Source organism: Prionailurus viverrinus, chromosome F2, assembly GCF_022837055.1.
Source record: "Prionailurus viverrinus isolate Anna chromosome F2, UM_Priviv_1.0, whole genome shotgun sequence".
Lineage (NCBI taxonomy): Eukaryota > Metazoa > Chordata > Mammalia > Carnivora > Felidae > Prionailurus > Prionailurus viverrinus.
The window spans coordinates 31682757-31703752 of NC_062578.1; the positions used below are offsets into that span (position 1 = coordinate 31682757).

Below are 20996 nucleotides of genomic sequence, written 5' to 3' on the forward strand. Positions count from 1 at the left end.
AGAATGCAAACTGGTGCAGCCACTCTGGAGAACAATATAGAGGTTCCTCAAAAAGTTAAAAATAGAACTACCAGGGGTGCCTGGGTGGCTCAGTCGGTTAAGTGTCCGAATTCACCTCAGGTCATGATATTGTGGTTCGTGAGTTGGAGCCCTGTGTAGGGCTCTGTGCTGACAGCCCAGAGCCTGGAGCCTGCTTTGGATTCTGTGTCTCCTTCTCCCTACCCCTTCCCCACTTGTACTCTGACTCTCTCTCTTTCAAAAATAAATAAACATTAAAAAATTAAAAAAAATAAAATTACAAGGTCCAGCAATGATACTACTAAGTATTTACCCAAAGAGTACAAAAATTCTGATTCGAAGGGATACATGCACCCTGAAGTTTATAGCAGAATTATCAATAATACCAAAACTATGGAAAGAGCACAAATGTGCATCGATTGATGAATGGATAAGGAAGTGGTATAAATGTGTGTATATACACATAATGTACATGCAATGGAATATTACTCAGCCATAAACAAGACTGAAATCTTGCCATTTGCAATTATATGGATGAAGCTAGAGTGTATTATGCTTAGCTAAATAAGTCAGAAAGCATGTATTGTTTTCAATGCATCTTCCACTGTAATCTTTTCCACATATTCAAAGTCTGTATTTTTTAATGTGTTTTTAGGTGGATGTTCTTTATTCTAGATGTTAAATGACCTAATCTTAGATACAAATCTCTCAAGGAAAGTAATTTCTTTAGGACTCTCCAAGCTTTTTATAGTAAATTACTGCTATGTTTCCTTTGTTCACTGCTGAATGCAATGAAATCATTTGCAATGATTTCCTTTGAAGACTCAAAGATCAGGCACAAGTAATCTATTTATTAGTCTCTCCTAATAGCAACTTGATCCTTTTTAGAATTAAAATAAAATTCAAAGCACATTTTTCTTTATTTCCAGGTTCGGAAACAAACCGATTTATCTTCATTTTGTATATACACTTTTAAAAAAAAATAATGCCTTCATAAGTATACACAGTCTTAAAAATATAGTTCAACTTCGAGTTGTATATTCTCAGAAATTAACATAACAAATTATCCATTTATAATATAATGGGATTGGGATTTTACCAAGTTTATTTTCTCTAATGATTGTGATGAAATGAATATAACCAGAAGTCATACTATTAAAATAGGATAAGAGGATAAAGTTTTAAACATATCCATTGGTCATATTATAGAAGTTACCTCAAAACTCAAAATCACCACCTGAAACTTCTTTGTTGCAGGGTGCCAGGATGGCACAGTCAGTTAAGCATATGACTTCCGCTCAGATCATGATCTCTTGGTTTGTGAGTTTGATCCACGTGTGGAACTCTGTGCTGACAGCTCAGAGCCTGGAGCCTGCTTTGGATTCTGTGTCTTCTTCTCTCTTTGCCCTTCCACCTCTCATGCTCTGTATGTCTGCCTCTCTTTCTCTTAAGTAAATAAATAAACGTTAAGCAAAAATACCTTCTTTGTTGCTTCATAGAAAATATTAGTCCATTCTGTTTCCTTTATGTAAATTCTTTTTATCACAAAAACCACCCAATTGCCTAATGTCTGTGTATTTTAATCTCTAATTACATATCAAAATTTCTAGCCCTCTAATATACAAAAATTTGATTATTATAGAAGAGCTGAATCTAACACACATTCTGTTACCATATATCTATTCATTTTTTATGATGTGTATTAATGGAAATAATATTTATTAATTTATAAGTATTACCTTTCCTAATTTTGGCAGAGGCATTTACTTTCTTGATATAACCTTACTTTGACATAGTCTCCGTTGCCCACCAGTTTGTGGAAAGTAAATTGGAACAGCTTTCTTTTTCATTTCAGTTGTCTCTTTTGGTTCCTTAGCTGCTCTTAAGCTTCTTTTAGATTTCTACCATCAATAATCTCTTAACATGCTGACAGAGAAAACTATCAAGAGGTGTTTTTATCTATCCTTATACGAGTTCATTTATTATGTGCTGTGATATAGCTGCAGTAATATACTTGTGCATCATCTCAACTTTGTTCTGAATGAAAAAAAGAGACTCAAAACCTGTAAAAATATTTCTATATTCCATTTCATTACCTAGTGAAGACATTAAATGTAAAAGTTCTACATTGCTTAAGATATTGATGTGCCACATTACACGGACGGAGCAGAATACAATTTCACCTTAATAAGATCTTCATGTGAAAATGTGCCTCTTTCTTACAACACATTTAAATTATACTCCACAAACTGAATTTTAATAAATATTTAAGGTGAAATGTTCAGACTCCTACAAATAGAGTTTAATGGCATTATAACTCCAGATTTTATAATTATGAATTTTTGTCTTACAAGCACTCATCATAATACTCTTGTTAGCATATAGACAAAGTCAATGTCTATAATCATTAGCTTTGGGTATTGTGTCATCTACACATGAGTTGTCCAGGTTTTCTTGATCATAGACTTACTTGTAAAACTTTTGAAACATTTATTCCTGAGTCACTCCCCAGAGCACCACTGTCAAACTAACAAAAAAGGGACCTGAGAATCTGAAATTTGAGTAGGCTACCTACATGGTTATTATGATCTTAAATCTCAGAAAACTGGCAACTGCAAGGCCAACCAGGACATGCACTGTCTCCAGGTTTACCCTGAATACAGGGCTCCTCCTCCAAAGCTGCCAGGCACCAGCGCATACACGTAACCTGAAAAGAGCACACACATATTGTTAGAGCTGGGTTTTTGAAAACATTTATGTATTTATTTATTCGTTCGTTCATTCATTCATTCATTCATTCATTTATTTACAGTGCAAGCAGAGGAGAAGCAGAGAGAGAGCGAGACAAAATCCCAAGCAGGCACCACACTGTCAGTGCAGAGCCTGATGCAGGGCTAAATCTCACCAAACATGAGATCATGATCTGAGCCAAAAACAAGAGTCAGTCTCTTAACTGACTGAGCCACAAAGGTGCCCCTGTCAGAGCTGGTTTTTGAACATAGACACCTGGTTCTAGAATTGTATGTTTAACTTCCAGGCTATGCTGCCTTTCTGAGCCTCAGGTTTCTCATTTGTTGCTAGAAGTGAAATAATAGCTGCTACCTCTCAGCTTTATAAAAAATAATAATAATAATAATAATAACCATCCTCCCCCCACCAAAAAAAAAAATCCTAGGACAGTGTTAAACACATTGAAATTAATAAATAAATGTTAAACTAACTCTAATTTTTATTTTGAAAATAAACATTACATTTTCAAGACACTTCTTATTCATAAACAGTCCCCATTATATGTAGGTTTCCTTCAAGCTGTTGAGTTGCAAAAAAAGGCTTATTGCTCCGGTTGCTCTGGGCTCACAAATATATATCTACTGTCACAATATCTGAACTGTAGCCAAATATGTTTTTGTATATGTCCACCTCTAAGTCTGTTTTTTTATTTTATTAAAAATCCTTTAATATTTATTTTTGAGAGAGCAAGAGAGAGCGCGTGCACGCAAGCGCACACACACACACACACACACACACACACACACACACACACGAATGAGCGGGGGAAGGGCAGAAAGAGAGGGAGGCACAGAATCCTAAGCAGGCTCCAGGCTCTGAGCTGTCAGCACAGAGCCGGAAGCAGAGTTGGAACCGTGAACCTGGAGATCATGACCTGAGCTGAAGTCAAAAGCTTAACCTACTGAGCCACCCAGGCGCCCCTAAGTCTGTTTAGTTAGAACTTCCTGGTAATTTATCTGCCTTCACTTCCTGTATATACATAACATTCTTTACTTATTTTTTCATGTCTTTACTAAATTACCCATGTTGTAAAATCCATTTTGCAAAATTCACATAATAATTGAATATGAGTACTTGGTTTTTATAACACTCATTCAACATTTCTCATATATTCACTTATATTCATTCCTATTCTAGTATGTAATCATTTTGATAATTGGACTCATATATTGTGTTAGTTCTCACACAAAGCACATAGAACTATATCAGAAACATAATAGATTTTACAAAATATTTTGCACAAGGGAACAAATGAATAAAAAGAATTGATGGGAGCTGTTGGTTTGAAATTATATAATATGGCATCATATAGGTTACTTATTTTAAATAGCTTTAAAAATAATTTTTAATATTTATTCATTTATTTATTTACTTATTTCTTATGAAAAAGAAAAGGGAAAAGACCCAAATGGATTAAATCACAAATTAAAGAGGAGAGATCACAAGCATCACCACAGAAATAAAAACAATGATAAGAGAATACTAGAAAAATTATATGCCAACAACCTGGGAAATCTGGAAGAAATGTACAAATTCCTAGAAATTTGCAAACTACCAAAACTGAAACAGAAAGAAATAGAAAGTCTGAACAGACTCATAGCCAGGAGAGAAACCAAGTCAAAAATCAAAATTCTCTTCTCAAACTGTTCCAAAAAATAGAAATAAAAGGAAAACTTCCAAACTCATTCTATAAAGCCAACATTACCTTGATTCCAAAACCAAAGACCCTACTAAAAAGGAGAATTTTATGGTCAATATCCTTGATGAACATGGATGCAAAAATTCTCAACAAAATACTAGCACATCAAAGTCAACAGTACATTAAAATAGTTACTGGCCATGATCAAGTGGGATTTATTTTAGGTTATAAGCCTGGTTCAATATTTGCAAATCAATCAACATGATACACCACATTAATAAAAGAAAGAATAAGAAACATATGATCCTGTCAATAGATGTAGAAAAAGCATTGTACAAAATACAACATCCATTCTTGATAAAAATGCTCAGCAAAGTAGGGATAGAGGAAACATACCTCAACATCATAAAGGCTGTATGTGAAAGACCCACAGCTAATATCATCATCAATGGGGGAAAACAGAACCTTTCCCCTACAGTCAGGAACAAGACAAGGATGTACACTCACACTATTACTATTTAACATAATCCTGTAGGTCTTAGATACAGCAATCAGATAACAAAAGGAAATAAAAGGCATCCAAATCAGTAATGAAGAAATCAAACTTTCACTTTTTGCAGATGGCATGATACTCTATATAGAAAACCCAAAAGACTCCAACAAAAAATTGCTAGAACTAATACATAATTACAGTGAAGTCACAGGATATAAAATAAACGTGCAGAACTTTGTTGCATTTCTATACACCAATAACAAAGCAACAGAAAAAGAAATCAATGAATTGATCCCATTTGCAATTGCACTAAAAATAATAAGATGCCCAGGAATAAGCCTAACTAAAGAGGTAAAATATCTATACTCTGAAAACTATGGAGCACTTATTAAAGAAATTGAAGAGGACACAAAGAATGGAAAAGTATTCCATGTTCATCTACTGGAAGAAAAAACATTGTTAAAATGTCTGTACTACCTGAAGCAATCTACACATTTAATGTAATCGCTATCAAAATACCACCAGAATTTTTCACAAGACTAGAACAAACAATCCTCAAATTTGTCTGGAGCCACAAAAGATGCCAAATAACCAAAGCAATCCTGAAAAAGAAAAAAAAAACTGGAGGCATCAAGATTCAGAATTTCAAGCCATATCACAAAGCTGTAATCATCAAGACAGTATGGTACTGGCACAAAACAGACATATAGACCAATATGAACCAATAGACTATATTGGTCTATATAGACCAATAGAACAGAATAGAAAACCCAGAAATGGACCCACAAATATATGGTCAATTAATCTTGGACAAAGCAAGAAAGAATGTCCAAATGAAAAAAGACAGTCTCTTCAACAAATGGTGTTGGGAAAACTGGACAGCAACATTCAAAATAATGAAACTGGACCACTTTCTCCATACACAAAAATAAATTCAAAATGGATGAAAGAACTAAATGTGAGACAGGAAACCGTCAGAATCCTAGAGGAGAACACAGGCAGCAACCTTTTTGACTTCAGCTGCAGCAACTTCTTACTAGACATATCGCTGAAGGCAAGGGAAACCAAAGCAAACATGAACCATTGGGACTTCATCAAGATGAAAAGCTTCTGCACAGTGAAAGAATCAACAAAACTAAAAGGCAGCCTATGGAATGAGAGAAGATATTTGCACATGACATATCAGATAAAGGGTTAGTATCCAAATCTATAAAAGTCTTAGCAAACTCAACACCCCAAAATAAAAAAAAATAAAAAACTCAGGTAAGAAATGGGGAGAAGACATGAATAGACACTTTTCCAAAGAATACATACAGTGACTAATAGACACATGAAAAGATCCTCCACATCACTCATCATCAAGGAAATACAAATCAAAACCACAGTATCAACTCACATATGTCAGAATGGCTAAAATTAAGAACACAAGAAACAATAGGTGTTGGCAAGGTTGTGGAGAAACGGGAACACTTTTGTACTGCTGGTGGGAATACAAACTGATGCAGCCACTCTGGAGAAGAGTATGGAGGTTCCTTAAGAAAATAAAAATAGAACTACCTTACCTATGATCCAGCAATTACACTATTAGATATTTACTCAAAAGATACAAAAATACAGAGTTGAAGGAGTACATGCACCCCAAGTTTATAGCAGTATTATCAACAATAGCCAAACTATGGAGAGAGCCCAAATGTCCATCAACTGATGAATGGATAAAGAAGATGTGGTATATATACCCAATGGAATATTACTCAGCCATCCAAAGAATGAAATCTTGCCATTTGCAATGACTTAAATGAAACTAGATAGTATTATGCTAAGCAGAGTAAGTCAATCAGAGAAAAATAAATACCATATGATTTCACTCATTTGTGGAATTTAAGATACAAAACAGAACATGTGGGAAGGCGGGTAGAGAAGAGAGGAAAATAAACCATAAGAATATCTTATGATAGAAATAAACTGATGGAGGGAGGTGGGTGGGAGATGGGCTGGATGCGTTATGGGTACTAAGGAGAGGGAGGCACTTGTAATGAACACTGGGTGTCATATGTAAGTGATGAATCACTGAATTCTCCTCCTGAAACCAATATTGCACTGTGTTCACTAAAATTTCAATAAAAGATAAGTTTAAAAAATAATTTAAAAAATTAAGTAGACATCAAATTTGTATGAAATACCACATAAGGAATCCTTTGCCATCTTGAATATATTTAGAATTAAATCACCTCATTAATTTTATGTAATTTTTATACTTCCTTCAAATGGACATTTTTTAAACTGAGCATATTGTAAACGTATGGACATTTTACAATATTATAAAGTTATGTAAGAAGTTAAGCCATCTGGTACAAAAATTCATTTTTTTATAATACAAATTTATCAATATCCATGGTCATGTATAGCAGAAAAAAATATAATGATCTGTTTAGGTATCATCCTTTTCAGAAGAAATTGTCCTAAAAGTCAGAAGTTTAAATATACTTTTCATAGTAATAACGACTCACTGATGAAAATGAAAATGAAATCAATGATATAGTATATAATTTAAATCTGAGCCTATGAGTAAAAAATATCAATATAAACTATGATAGAGAATACCATCTTATATGTTGCCTTAATATCCTATCATCAAAATGACTATTTGATGTATTCTTTAAATGTATGGTTCCCCCAAGGAACCATGTTCAAGGACATTGCTAATATCTTTTTGTCAGAATTTAGCCCATGCATTATTTTTTCTGTCATTGAAAAACAATTAACTAATGAGTGAATGGTTAAGTGAGACATTTAAAATCAATGCGGTGGGATTTCTGATGTTTACCAAGATGGCACAAGCCCGGTATAGTCTACCTTTGCCAATAACAACTCTCAAAAATTAATAATTTGAAAGTCAACTATTTGAAGACTCTGAAAATAAAGCAAAGTAGGTGGATGGGATGTAGGAGAGAGGGAATTTGAATTAAGTGATTCATACAGGGGAGAGTGTTCTCTTTCGTTTTATTTTTATTTTTTCTTACTTTCTCTTCTGGCATTGATCCAGGGTGAGCCCCTTGCAAAGTTGACAGCCTTAAAGGCAGCAAAAACTTAATAGAGTTTCTGGCCAGAAGACTAGAAAAAATGCCCCTGTGAACTGCAGATTGTAGGAAGAATACTTATTATTATCTTCGTCATCATTGTTATTATTTTAATTAATAGGCTTACTCTAGGGTAATTTTAAGTGTACAGAAAAATTGAGCGGAGGGTATAGAAAATTCCATTTATCATTCCTCTCACGACCTTTCTCCCTTTGTGGTTTCTCCTCTTATTAACATCTTCCATTAGTTAAAATTTATGAGTCAATATTGATATATCATTATTTACTAAAGTCTATAGATTACATTAGGGTTCATTCACTGTGTGGTACATTCTGTGGGTTTTGTTAAATTTATAATTAGACATACCCACTATTACAGTGTTATACAGGATAGTTTCCCTGTTCTGTGTTCTACATATTCATCTCTCCTTCCCTCCCCAAACCCCAACCCTGGCAACTACCAGTTTTTTTCACATCGCTATGATTTTTTTTTCTTTTCCAGAATGTCATATACATTGTCTCATTCAGTATGTACCATTTTCAAATTGGCTTCTTTCAGTTACAATATGCATTTAAGGTTCTTCCATATTTTTTGTGACTTGGTAGCTAATGTCTTTTTATTGCTGAATAATATCCCACTGCGAAGGTATTTTTCAGTTTATGCATTAACCTACTGAAGGTCATCTTAGTTGCTTCCATGTTTAGGCAATTCTAAATAAAGGTTCTTTGAACAATCATGTGTAAGATTTTGTGTGGACACAGGTTTTCAACTCATTTGTGTAAATACCAGGAAGCACAATTATTAGATCCTATCTTAACAGTATGTTTAATTTTACAAGAAACTGGCAAAACTGCACCATTTTCCATTCCTGCCAGAAATGTCTGAGAGGTCTTGTTGCTGCACCTCCTTATAGTATTTGCCGTTGTCAGTGTTTGGATTTTAGCCATTCCAATAGCAATATCTCATTATTGTTTTAAATTGCAACTCCCTAATAACATAAAATGTTGAGCATATTCCTACATTTCCAGCATTTTCCATCTGTACATTCCATTCCATTACAGCATATTCCATCTGTACATCTTATTTGATAAATGCCTGTTTAGGATTTTTTGCCCATTTAAAAATTTTATTTTTTTCTTTTTTATTATCCTGTACATATAAAATATGAACTTATAGCAAAATTTTTAAAGAAAATGATTTTGTGTATGTCTCTAAAATTTCTAGGAAAGACATAGAGAATGTTGGCTGATTAAGCTTTGGTTGCTGCCTTTATATAGAACCACTAATTGAACTCATTAAATTTGGAACTGGAATATGTGGAGCAAATATATTAGAAAAATAGGGAAATATGAAATTTCCATGGGCTTGATTAGGAGCATGCGATGAATAGGATCAATTTATTCATCCTTCTCATTTTATGGGAGAAAATAAATGCCAACATTATTAATTGACTAGCTCAATATCGTTTTTATTCCTCAGGATCTTATAATGATGATACTTCTGAAGTGTTCATTTTCCTTAAATCAGAACTTTTGTCTTTTAACCTCTCTAAGCTCTATTATTGTCATCATGGGAGTCAGAAATCAATAGGTGACATCTAATGAGAGATTATAACTTTTTGGCTTCATTATAAGAGATCATTAAATTGGCTAGCAAGTTTGCTACATTTTCATGGAGGGGTCAGTTTTAAGGTCATTTGTCTTTTTTAGCATGAAGATCAAATGAATACTCCTTTATTTAAGTGAGCAACCAGCATAGATAAGCACATTTAATTATAGATTTAATTTGTGTCACTTTTAAAGTTATAGCTCCTTTTATATTTTTGCAGTCGATTTCTGTTCCATGGAGCTTTCATTTTCAAATTCCTTAATCTGTGAGGATATTTTGTAACATATTTTATTCTTGTATTATATATGATGCCTTACCTTCCTTTATTCTTTTATTTGCCAAATCAAATTAATTTAACACTTAAGTTCTATTTCTCTGAATGTTTTGATGGCCCCAGTTCTGATTGGCTCTTCTACCTAATTTAGATATAAGTACATACAACAGTGTAATAGCTTTAGTGTAACCTATTTACATGTCAAGCCAGGGCAGACTTCCTGTTCTAACTTATATGAGTCTAATAGGGGTAATGGAAGTGCTAGAGAAACAATATCAATTTATAAACAGGAACCAGTTTTAATAAATTAGCCAAGAGTATAATGGAATCATAGATGATGAGTTTTAATTTTTTATTATATTTTATTTTATTTAGCTTTCCAAACATAATGAAATTTTCATGTATAATCCAGAAATGAACACAGTAAAAATAGCTGGCTGCTGTTCTTTTTTTTTTCATTTTTAATGTTTATTTTTGAGAGAGAGAGCATGCGAGTAGAGGAAGGGAGGAGAGAGAGGGAGACACAGAATCCAAAGTAGCTCCAGGCTCTGAGCTGTCAGCTCAGAGCCCAATGATGGGCTTGAACTCACAAACTGTGAGATTATGACCTGAGCAGAAGTCAGACACTTAGCTGACTGAGCCACCCAGGTGCCCCAACTGGCTGCTATTCTTAACAATGTCTATGGCTGACCAACTATACTGATAGTTGTTTTTTGGTGCAGGAATGATGATGTTTTAAGAGATCCAGTGTGGCCTGACCTAGTATATCTTGAAGCTTTTCTTACTGGCTGTTTAATTCAATATTATAGCATAGAAACTGTTTCATCTTGGGTACTGAAACTTACTGACAATTTGTGACTACATAGAGGGTGGTGCTGATGAAAATCTTCATGTCTTATCTAAGTTTATTGGGCCATAGATTGATTAATACTTAGAGTACATAAGAGGCAAAGGTAGTTCATGTGTCACATATTTAGTGAGCATACTCACAGGTGAATTATACCAGATAATTACACTAGATAACAACATCTAAATAGAGAGCTTAAAAAGCTCACACATGAAAGCAAAGATTGTATCTTTCCTATTTGATATACAGCAATTGAGAGGTTGGTGTGTAGACAGGCCCCATGAGATATACTTTTCTGTGCTTGTAAAGATGCTAGGATCACTTGATGGAAAATAAGCGTGGTAGATAATATGTTCTTTTCTTTTTCCCTGTAGACAGCTGTGTTTAAACTATAAAAGTCTAATCCATCTCCCTTTTCTATAACAAGTGGAATACATGAAAAAATTATTTACCTATCACCTGAGTTAAAAGAAGCAGTGCTCTGCATTCAAATGCCCTCAGTATAGGTCTCTCAGGATGGCTTAGATGGTTCACAAAATCCCATGGCACCTACCTGTGGAAAAATGAACAATTTCATATGCATAGCCAAACCTACCATTCCAAAGGAGAAACATCTGCTCGGGTTCATATGTGTGTGTGTATGTATATATACACATACACACATACACATATATATAATATATACATATATACATATATATGACGCTCGACAAAAGTCTTATTGCAACTAAAACCTTACAGATGTCACCTTCTAGAACAAAGTCCAATTTAGTGCCAGATAGTTTTATTTACTTTGTTTACAAAAAATCCATTATTGAAGAAAATATAACCTAGAAGAAAGTATAAAAATAAATGTTAAGTCCTATTCCAAGTGTTCAACTTGGAAAATTCAGGTAATATAAATTAATCACACTACTAGCCTTTATTTGCCATATTCTTGATTACAAATAAAGAACAGAGGTTGCAAGATGATTCTCTTTCTTATGAAATCTTAATTGTATTCTGTTATATTCCCTTTCAAGAAAATGTCTCAAAGCATAAGAAAAATAAAAGGGTATTTATTCTCTACAAGGATTGGTATTTATCAGGCCAGTTAATATATTATTTTTCTCTGAAAATGTAAGGAAGCAAGGTGGGCAATATGTCTATGCTTTTATTCATTCAGCCTATCTGTTTTTATCGCATTCCTGCACAGGTGTTCTCTTATGCCAATCTTCCATTTATTTTATATTGTTTTGCAAGCTCTAGGGGAAACAAATGGCCTACTTTAGGAAGCTGGTGAAAGCTAACATATCAAGGGACTAGAGATGGAAGGTGAGAGGTAAGAAAGAGAGCAGTTTTCATAAGGCTAATGAATTAGGTACACTTAGTTATAAATTGAATGAGGAAATGATTTCTGAGATGTTTGAAATAGAATTGGAAATAGAGAAAATGTCATTAAAAAGAAAAAAAAATCTCTAATATAAATACATAGTTCATGCTACTCAAGAGATTTCTATACATATAAATGCATTTGTTTTACAAGCATACTGTTTGCTTCATTCATTTATTCATTCCTTTGAGGTACACAGATAATAGTGATTATCTCAAATGACTTCTCTTTAACACCATTCATTGTTAGTTACTCAAGTGAGTCATTCTCATTGTGTTACTTTTGATTTAGCAGATTATTTCATTATCTGTAACACAATAAAAAATATGGCTCTTCATATAAGTATGCTTTTGATTGTCATAACATTTATTTTATGAACTATATACAATTAGTATAAAACCATTCAATGTATTGATTTTAGTTTTGACACAATTCTATCTGAGCAGTATGCATCAATAAGATCCACTGTACAAGTGCTTTTCCCACTCATGCCCTCTGCTTAAACTACTATGTCAAAAACAATTTAGAGCCTACTATTTAAAATAATTCTTAAAAGTTCTACATGTTGGGTATGCAGTGTTCCTGCTTTTTCTAATACTTGATTTCAACATTATATATTATTGTCTTACATAACATGGAATTATCATTTTCTGGATTGTTATACAGATTTTACTTTCTGCATCTTTGTCTACATTCTCATGTATTTTATATAATTTAGCCTAAGTGGTTATTCTCAGATATCAATATGATTCATGTTCTATTGCTTAAAACCTTGCTTGCTGTCATAATTCTAATATGGCCAGCAATCCCTATGGTATTTGTTACTTCTTTACCTTCCCAGTTTTCTCCCACACATTATATACAAGATATAGTTAATATTCCTCTTCTGAAGAGGATTTTTTTGGATTTCTGGATTACTTTTATTCCTCCCACCAGGACTGCTATTATTCTATTCCATATAGCATGCCTGGGTAACTGCTTTCCATGGGTCATAGCCCCAATATGATCATTCTTTTTCCAGAAGGCTAAGATATTCTTCTCTAATACCTTCTGCTATACTATGTCTTGTTAGATTGTTGAATTCCAAATTCCTTCTTCCTTTATATTCATTCCTTGCATTACAAATCCTTGATGTAGTGGTTATGTGGTTTGTTGGTGCAAATTGGGAAGTCAGATGGTCTTAGTTGGGTCCTAATTTTTACCTATGTGCCCCAGTTTGCTGCAAATAAAACTATAGCCTAAATACAAATAGGTGAAAGTCAAGTAAATTATGCTTCCAGACAAGTCTCCTTTCTCTCCTATTCAACCAGATTGCTGCTTTAAGTCTCTCTTGAAATAGAACGTTGGCTTAACTCCAGTCCTAGATCCTGGGACTATAACTCATTCATTTTTATTTTCTTTGTTTTGAATGTTTATTTATTTTTGAGAGACAGAGAGAGACAGAGCATGAATGGGGAAGGGGCAGAGAGAGAGGGAGACACAGAATCTGGAAGCAGGCTCCAGGCTTTGGGCTGTCAGTACAAAGCCCAACGTGGGGCTCAAACTCATGAACCATGATATTAGGACCTGAGCCAAAGTCAGACCCTTAACCGACTGAGCCACCCATGCAACCTACTCATTTTTATATTCTAAACCAAGTATAGTAGATGTCAAGTTAATGTTTTGTGTGTGTGTGTGTGTGTGTGTGTATGTGTGAAATCATAGACAAATTAATAACAATAAACCTGGTTTGGACATTTGCAATGGATTTTTTAAATTTTTTAATGTTTATTCATTTTTGAGAGAGAAACAGAGTTTTAGCAGGGGACAGGCAGAGAAAGAGGGAGACACAGAATCTGAAGCAGGCTCCAGGCTCTGAGCTGTCAGCACAGAGTCTGACACGGGGCTTGAACTCACAAACCATGAGATCATCACCTGAGCTGAAGTCGAACCCTTAACTGACAGAGCCACCCAGGCACCCCTACCATGGAATTTAATGTAATGAATAATGAACTATAACCTCACATTCTGTAACAAGTTTAGGGAGTGCTTTTAGTAATTAATGTGCATAGTATCATGATCTATTATAAAAAAACAAAAACTGTAGATTAATTTGAAATTGTTCATTCTACACCCTGGAAATCAGGTTTTGATATCTTTTATCAAGAGTCTCAAAGCCATAAAATTATTCTGTGAGCCCCTTTGATAGCTACTGACTAAATTACAGTTATAGGTATGAAGACTAAAGATAGGCATCTGCAAAATTTAGCAGAAGATAATTTTCCTCCATATAATATTTTATGCTCATACAAGTGTCCCTCAAAATAAGCCAGCTTGCATAGTGATGTGGACTAGGTAGAGATAAAGGTGAAAATCCTGCAAGATCATTCAATTTAAAGAATATTTGATGAGGCAATAAACTAAAAAACAAAACTCTAATTTTTACTTGCAATTTTACTTACCTTTCTCTATTCTGGCAGGAAACTTTAAGGAAAATGATTAATAAGATGATTGAAACATATTAATGTTTTATGTGTGAAATGTGAAAACCTGTCAAGATTAACTCAGACTGAAAAAGTCATCTTTTTTCCCCTCCAAACTAGTTCCTTGAAGTTTATGTTTAAAGCCTATTCTTTATAATCACATTCTGAAACATCCAGAAGGTATCATGATTATTTTTATTATAATAGTTCTTTTTATATTCAAAAGAATTTCTATTGTTAGAGAACAGAACAATGAGAAATCCAGAGTTCACGTAAATACAGCCTCTAAACTCTGAATACTTTCATGCATTTTGTGATAAAACCACTTAAAACAACTAGGAAACCATATATTATTACACACACTTGAAGCATAACAATGAGACAAAGAATATTACAAGTTTCAAATGACCCGGGAGTAGGAAAATAAACCCAAATTTAGCAGGCCAGCTCCAATAACCTGAGGATGGATTGGGACTACAGAGTCTCTTTAGTAAAGAGAAGGTTGAAATTCTCAATGATAGTGTGGGAAGAGCACCATTTTTGGAGAAAGTGGGATAAATTTGTGGGAGAGAGAAAGGCATTGGAGACTGTGTAGGAAAGAGAAAAAGGAAAGAGAAAAAAAATTAAAAGTCTATAACATATCACAGGCAAACAAGAGTAACGTTGATTGTACCAGCAAAGGAGAAAATCTTTCAACTGAGAACTAGTAGTTAAGTAACCTCAAACACTCACAGCTGCCTGAATACTACTATAATTGAAAGTCTATAAAAATGTAGTATTTCAAAATGAAGGAAAATAGTGACTGTATAAAGATTGTATATGGATACAATAAAAAAAGAAAATTAAAATACTTCACATGGTAAAAATCTGCCCATAACCAAGCATGAAATACTCACCATGCCCTAACATGATTAAACATCACTAAAAAATCATTTACAGATATTAAAAGAAAATCCTCTCAAATTAGAAATACAAAAATTCAAACAAAAACAGACAAAAATTAACAAAAAGAAAATAAAAGAAAGTAAAAAAATGGCAAACTTTACATTGGAGAAACTGGCAGACACTGCTTTAACCAAATTAGCAAGGGTAATGTCACCAGCAGTGAATCATGTTAATATTAATGTACCCCTTAACATAATGTGATGAAAAGGGCACTTCAGCTCTGTGGTATTATTCTAAAAAAATCTGTAACACCAGGATAAGAATGAGAACACGTCAGGCAAAGCCAAATTGGGAGACATTTTACAAAATACCAAATATACTTCAAAAATGTTAAGGTTGATGGGAATAAATATGGTGCAGTCTCTATGGAAAACGATATGGAGTTTCCTCAAAAATGTAAATATAATACTGCCATATGATCTAGCAATCCCACCTCTGGGTATTTATTTAAAATAACTGAAATGAAGATTTCAAGGAGATATATGCATTCTTATGTTTATTGCAACATTATTCAACATACCGAGGTATGAAAACAATCCAAATGTCCATTGACAAATAAATGGATAAAGAAAATGTGGCATATATACAATGAAGTATTTTTCATTCTGTAAAAGAAAGGAAATCCTGGGGCACCCGGGTGGCTCTGTCAGTTAAGTGTCCAACTGTTGGTTTAGGCTTAGGTCATAATCTCACAGTTTGTGAGATCAAGCCCCACATGGGGTTCTGTGCTGACAGTGTGGAGCCTGCTTGGGATTCCCTCTCTCTCTCTCTCTCTCTCTCTCTCTCTCTGCCCCTCCCCCACTCTCTCTCTCTCCCTCTCTAAATAAATAAATAAATAAATGGAAATTCTGCTACTTCTGAAAACATGAATGAACTTGGAGGACATTAGGATAAGTGAAATGACCCAGTCATAGAAGGAAAATATTGCATGATTCTACTTATATCAAGTGCCTTAAATAGTAGAACTCTTAGAAACAGAAAACAGAATGGTGTTTGCTAGAGGCAGGAAAGACATAGAAATTGGGAGTTATTGCTCTGTTAATATAAAGCATCAGTTACGAAAGATGGATAACTAGAGGTCTGCTGTACAACATACTGCCAATGGTTAACAATACTGTATTGTGCACCTCAAAATTTTGATAACTAGGTAGATCTCGTGTTAAATGTTCTTATCATTAAAAAGCCAAGTGATTGTTTTTAAATCTTTTTTTTAAAAAAAGAGACACAGGGAAACTTTTGGAGGTGATGAATATGTCCTTTTTTCTGGTGGTAGTGATAGTTTCATGGGTGTATGCATTATGTGCAAATTGATCAATTGTATATATTAAATATGTGCAGTTTTGAAGCTCAATAAAGATATCAAAAATAAAAATAAAGAAATGGTCACATATTAGAGCAGACTAAGGGGTTATGTTATATCGGACTCTGGAAGAGAAAAAAGATATTAATGGAAAAATGAGCAATTCCAATAAAGTGTGAAGTTTATTTAATAGTATTATTCCAATGTTAATTTCTTAAATTCAATTAAATGTTACCACAGGTTAGAAAAACTAGACCATTAGAGGAAGCTGAGTAAAGAGTATACAGGAGCTCTTTGAACTACTTTTCTATAAATTTCTATAAATTTCTATAAAATTCTATAAATTTCTATAAATCTGAAACTATTTCAATATGAAAAGTCACAAAACAGGAAAGAAAATGATGAAATATAATTCTCTTAGAAACAAAGATAAAAATTACTAAGATGCCAGATAGGATAGACACAACTGAAAAAGATAATTAAAGATATTGAGGAAAAGCATACAATAGCCAAGAAAATAAAAATAAAGTAAAGAAATGTTAACAGGAAAAAAAGGATAATGTGGAAGATAGGGAAAAGAAGTTCAACACAGTAAAACTGCAGTCCCAGGAAGAGAATAACTGATTTTAAACTATAATTTTAAAATGTTGCTAGAATTATAAGACTGAATCTACTTATTAAAAAGACCCAGATCCAAGATATATCAATAAATTTCCATCTTTAAAACTAAATAAGAACACTCTACAGAGCCTCCAGTTGAGAAGACCAAATTATTTGCAATAGAAAGAAAAATCAGCTTAGAGGACTTTTCAAAAGCAACCAAGTAAGATAACATTAATACAACATTTTTGAGAAACTCAAAGAAATAGAACTTGAGCCAAGATTTTGTATGTAACCAACCTTTCTTCATATACTTAGGCAGTAGCAAAGAATTTGTAAAATTAGTCAGCTAATTCTGCACTTATAAATTTTTCTGGAAGAACCCACTAGAAGATAAATGTCATTCACCCATGCATGAGAAAACTTCAACAAATTGGTTGATTGTAATCTTTTCATTAAAAATCAGAGGAAAATAAATTTTGATCCAAGAACAAATAAAAATATACAGATTTTTATGTCTTCTCATATACAGCTGGTGGGAATGTATACTGGCACAAACACTTTGGAATACCGTTTGGCAATTTCTTTGTTTCAGCTTTATTGAGGTATAAGTTGACAAAATTTGTTACTTAAAGTGTGCAATGTGATGATATATGCATGATGGTTAAGTTCTACACATCTGTTGTACAACGTAAGCCAAAGTTAATAATATTGTATTGCGTGCTTAAAATTTTATTATGAGAGTAGGTCTCACGTTAAATGTTCTTACTATTAAAAAACAAAATAACTTAGGGGCACCTGGGTAGTTCAGTTGGTTAAGCATCTGACTTCAGCTCAGGTCATGATCTCAAGGTTCGTGAGTTCAAGATTCATATTGGGCTCTGTGCTGACAGCTCAGAGCCTGGAGCCTGCTTTGGATTCTGCGTCTTCCTCTCTCTGCCACTCTGTTGCTCTCACTCTATCAAAAATAAATAAACATTAAAAACTTTTTTAAAATAACAAAATAAGAGACACAAGAAAACTTGTATTTACAACATTGTGAAAGTTTGTACCCTTTTACCAACCTCTCCCTATTTGCCCCATCCCCCAGCCTCTGGTAACCATTTTTCTAATCAATGTTTCTATGAGTTTGACTTGTTTTATTTTTAGATTCCACATATAAGTGAGGCCATGCAGTGTTTTTGTTCGTCTGGCTTACTTCACTTAGCATAATGCCGTCTAGTTTCATTCAAGTTGTCCCAAATTACAAGGTTTCTTTCTTTCTTAAAAAGTATACAGGAACTATAATAGGATTCCATTATACTATACCACGTCTTATATATCCATTCATCCATCAATGGACACTTAGGCTGTTTTTATACCTTGACTGTTATGAATAATTCTGCAATGAACATGGGAGTGTAGATATCTCTCTTCAAAATGATGATTTTGTTCTTTGGCTACATATTCAGAAATGGGACTGCTGAATCATATGGTTATTCTATTTTCAATTTCTGAGGAACCTTCATACTATTTTCCATAGTGACTGTCCCAGTTTACGTTCCCACCAATGCTATACAAGAGTTCTCTTTTTTGTTTGCTTGTTGTTTGTTTGTTTGTTTGTTTTGAGGGGAAGAAAGAGTGAATGAGTAGGGAAGAGGCAGAGAGAGGAAGAGAGAGAATCCTAAGCAGGCTCTACACTGTCAGCACAGAGCCTGACATGGGGCTTGAATTTACAAACTGTGAGATTATGACCTGAGCTGAAACCAAGAGTCAGACGCTTAACCGACTGAGCCACCCAGGCACCTCTGGGTTCTCTTTTATTTAATCCTTGCTAGCACTTGTTATGTCATGCTTTTTGATAATAACCATGAGACAGATGTGATGTGATCTCTCAATATGGTGTTGATTTGCAATTCCCTGATGATTAGTTTTGTGCCCCTTTTAATGTACCTATAAACAATGTGTATGTCTTCCTTGGAAAAACAACTCTTTAGGTCCTTCACCCATTATTAAATTGGGTTGTTTTCCTTCTATTGAGTTGTATGATTTCCTTATATATTTTGGATATGAAACTCATATTGAATATTTTACAAATATAATCACAAACATTTTCTTCCAGTTCTTAGACTGCCTTTTCATTTTATTGATGGTCTCCTTTGCAGAACACTTTTGTTCTGCAGAACATTTTTACTTTGATGTAGGCCCACTTGCTTATTTTTTCTCTTGTTGCCTCTTTTTGCCTTTTTTAAAGTTTATTTATTTTTGAGAGAGAGAGAGTGGGGGAGGAGCAGAAAGAGAGGGAGAGAGAGAATCCCAGCAGGCTCTTCACTGCTAGCACAGAACGCGATGCAAACCAAGAGTTGGACACTTAACCAACTGAGCCAACCAGCAGTCCCCTTTTTTTGTTGTCGTAGTTGCCTTTGTTATTGAGGTCTCACCCAAAAAACCATTGCCAAGACCAGTGTTAAGGAGGTTATCCTTTATGTTTTCTTCTAGGAGTTTTTATGTTTTTAGCTTTTATGTTTAAGTTTTAATCCATTCTGCATTGACTTTTCAATATGGTATAAGATGGGGTCCAGTTTTATTTTTTTCTATGTGGCCATCCAGTTTTCCCAACATGGTTTATTCAAGAGACTGTCCTTTTCCCATTGTATATTCTTAGCTCCTTTGTTGAAAAATAATTAACCATATCTGTGTAAGTTTATTTCTGGGGTCTCCATTCTGTTTGGTAGTTACTTAAAAAGTTAAAATATACAACTACCATATCACTCAGTTCCTATACTTCTTCCTATGTGCTGACAAGAAATGAAAACATATGTCCATACATAAACTGGCATGTGACTATTTATATCAACTTGCAATAGCCTGAATCTGGAAAGCATCCAAATGTTCTTTAATGGATAAATGGATAAACTCTGTAATACAGCCATTAAATGAAATACTAATCAGCAACAAAAATGAATAAACTGATACATTCAACAATATGACTGACAGTCAAAATAGTTGCAAGTTTAAAAATCCAGACCAAAGTAAGTGCAGACTGAATAATTTTAATTTTATTACAGTCTTAGAACATTCAAAACTAATCTAAGACAAAGTAAAGCAGTGTTTGCCTAAGAATGGGAGTAGTAGGATCTGAAAAGGGACATGGGGAAAGAATTACAAAAGGGCACTGGGAAACTTTTGTAAGCAATAAGCATGTTAATTTTTGTGATTATAGTGACAGTTCTATAAATTTACAGATTTATGCTTGAATGTGTACGTATGATTGTATATGTCAGATGTAACTCAAGAACTGGTCATTAGTATAGTAAGAGATTTCTGGAGTCAGTCAGAAAAAATATTTATTTGTCTACTTAAAAACATAGTTTGGGGAACTCATGTGATTGTAATTTATTCATAACCATAGGTAACATGTACAAGTTTAAAATAAAATACGTCGATCTTGAAATGTCATTGTTTATGCCACATTTTGCCAATAACACTTCATGAAAAAAATGTCACGCAGAACACCAGGATGCTATTTCTAAATGCAACTAACTGGTGGCAGAACATTAAGAGGGATCTCTAAGCTATTTTACATTTTCTT

General features: G+C 33.7%; 1 long non-coding RNA gene across 1 annotated transcript; it reads right to left on the reverse strand.

Annotated features, from left to right (window-relative positions):
* Positions 1 to 480: 480 nt before the first annotated feature.
* On the reverse strand, positions 481 to 18258 carry LOC125156687 (uncharacterized). The gene is made up of 4 exons (XR_007148731.1): positions 18224 to 18258; positions 11199 to 11299; positions 778 to 2725; positions 481 to 710 (listed from the first exon to the last, which is right to left on the reverse strand). It is a non-coding gene; the product is annotated as an uncharacterized LOC125156687 (long non-coding RNA).
* Between the last annotated feature and the right edge of the window lie 2738 nt (positions 18259 to 20996).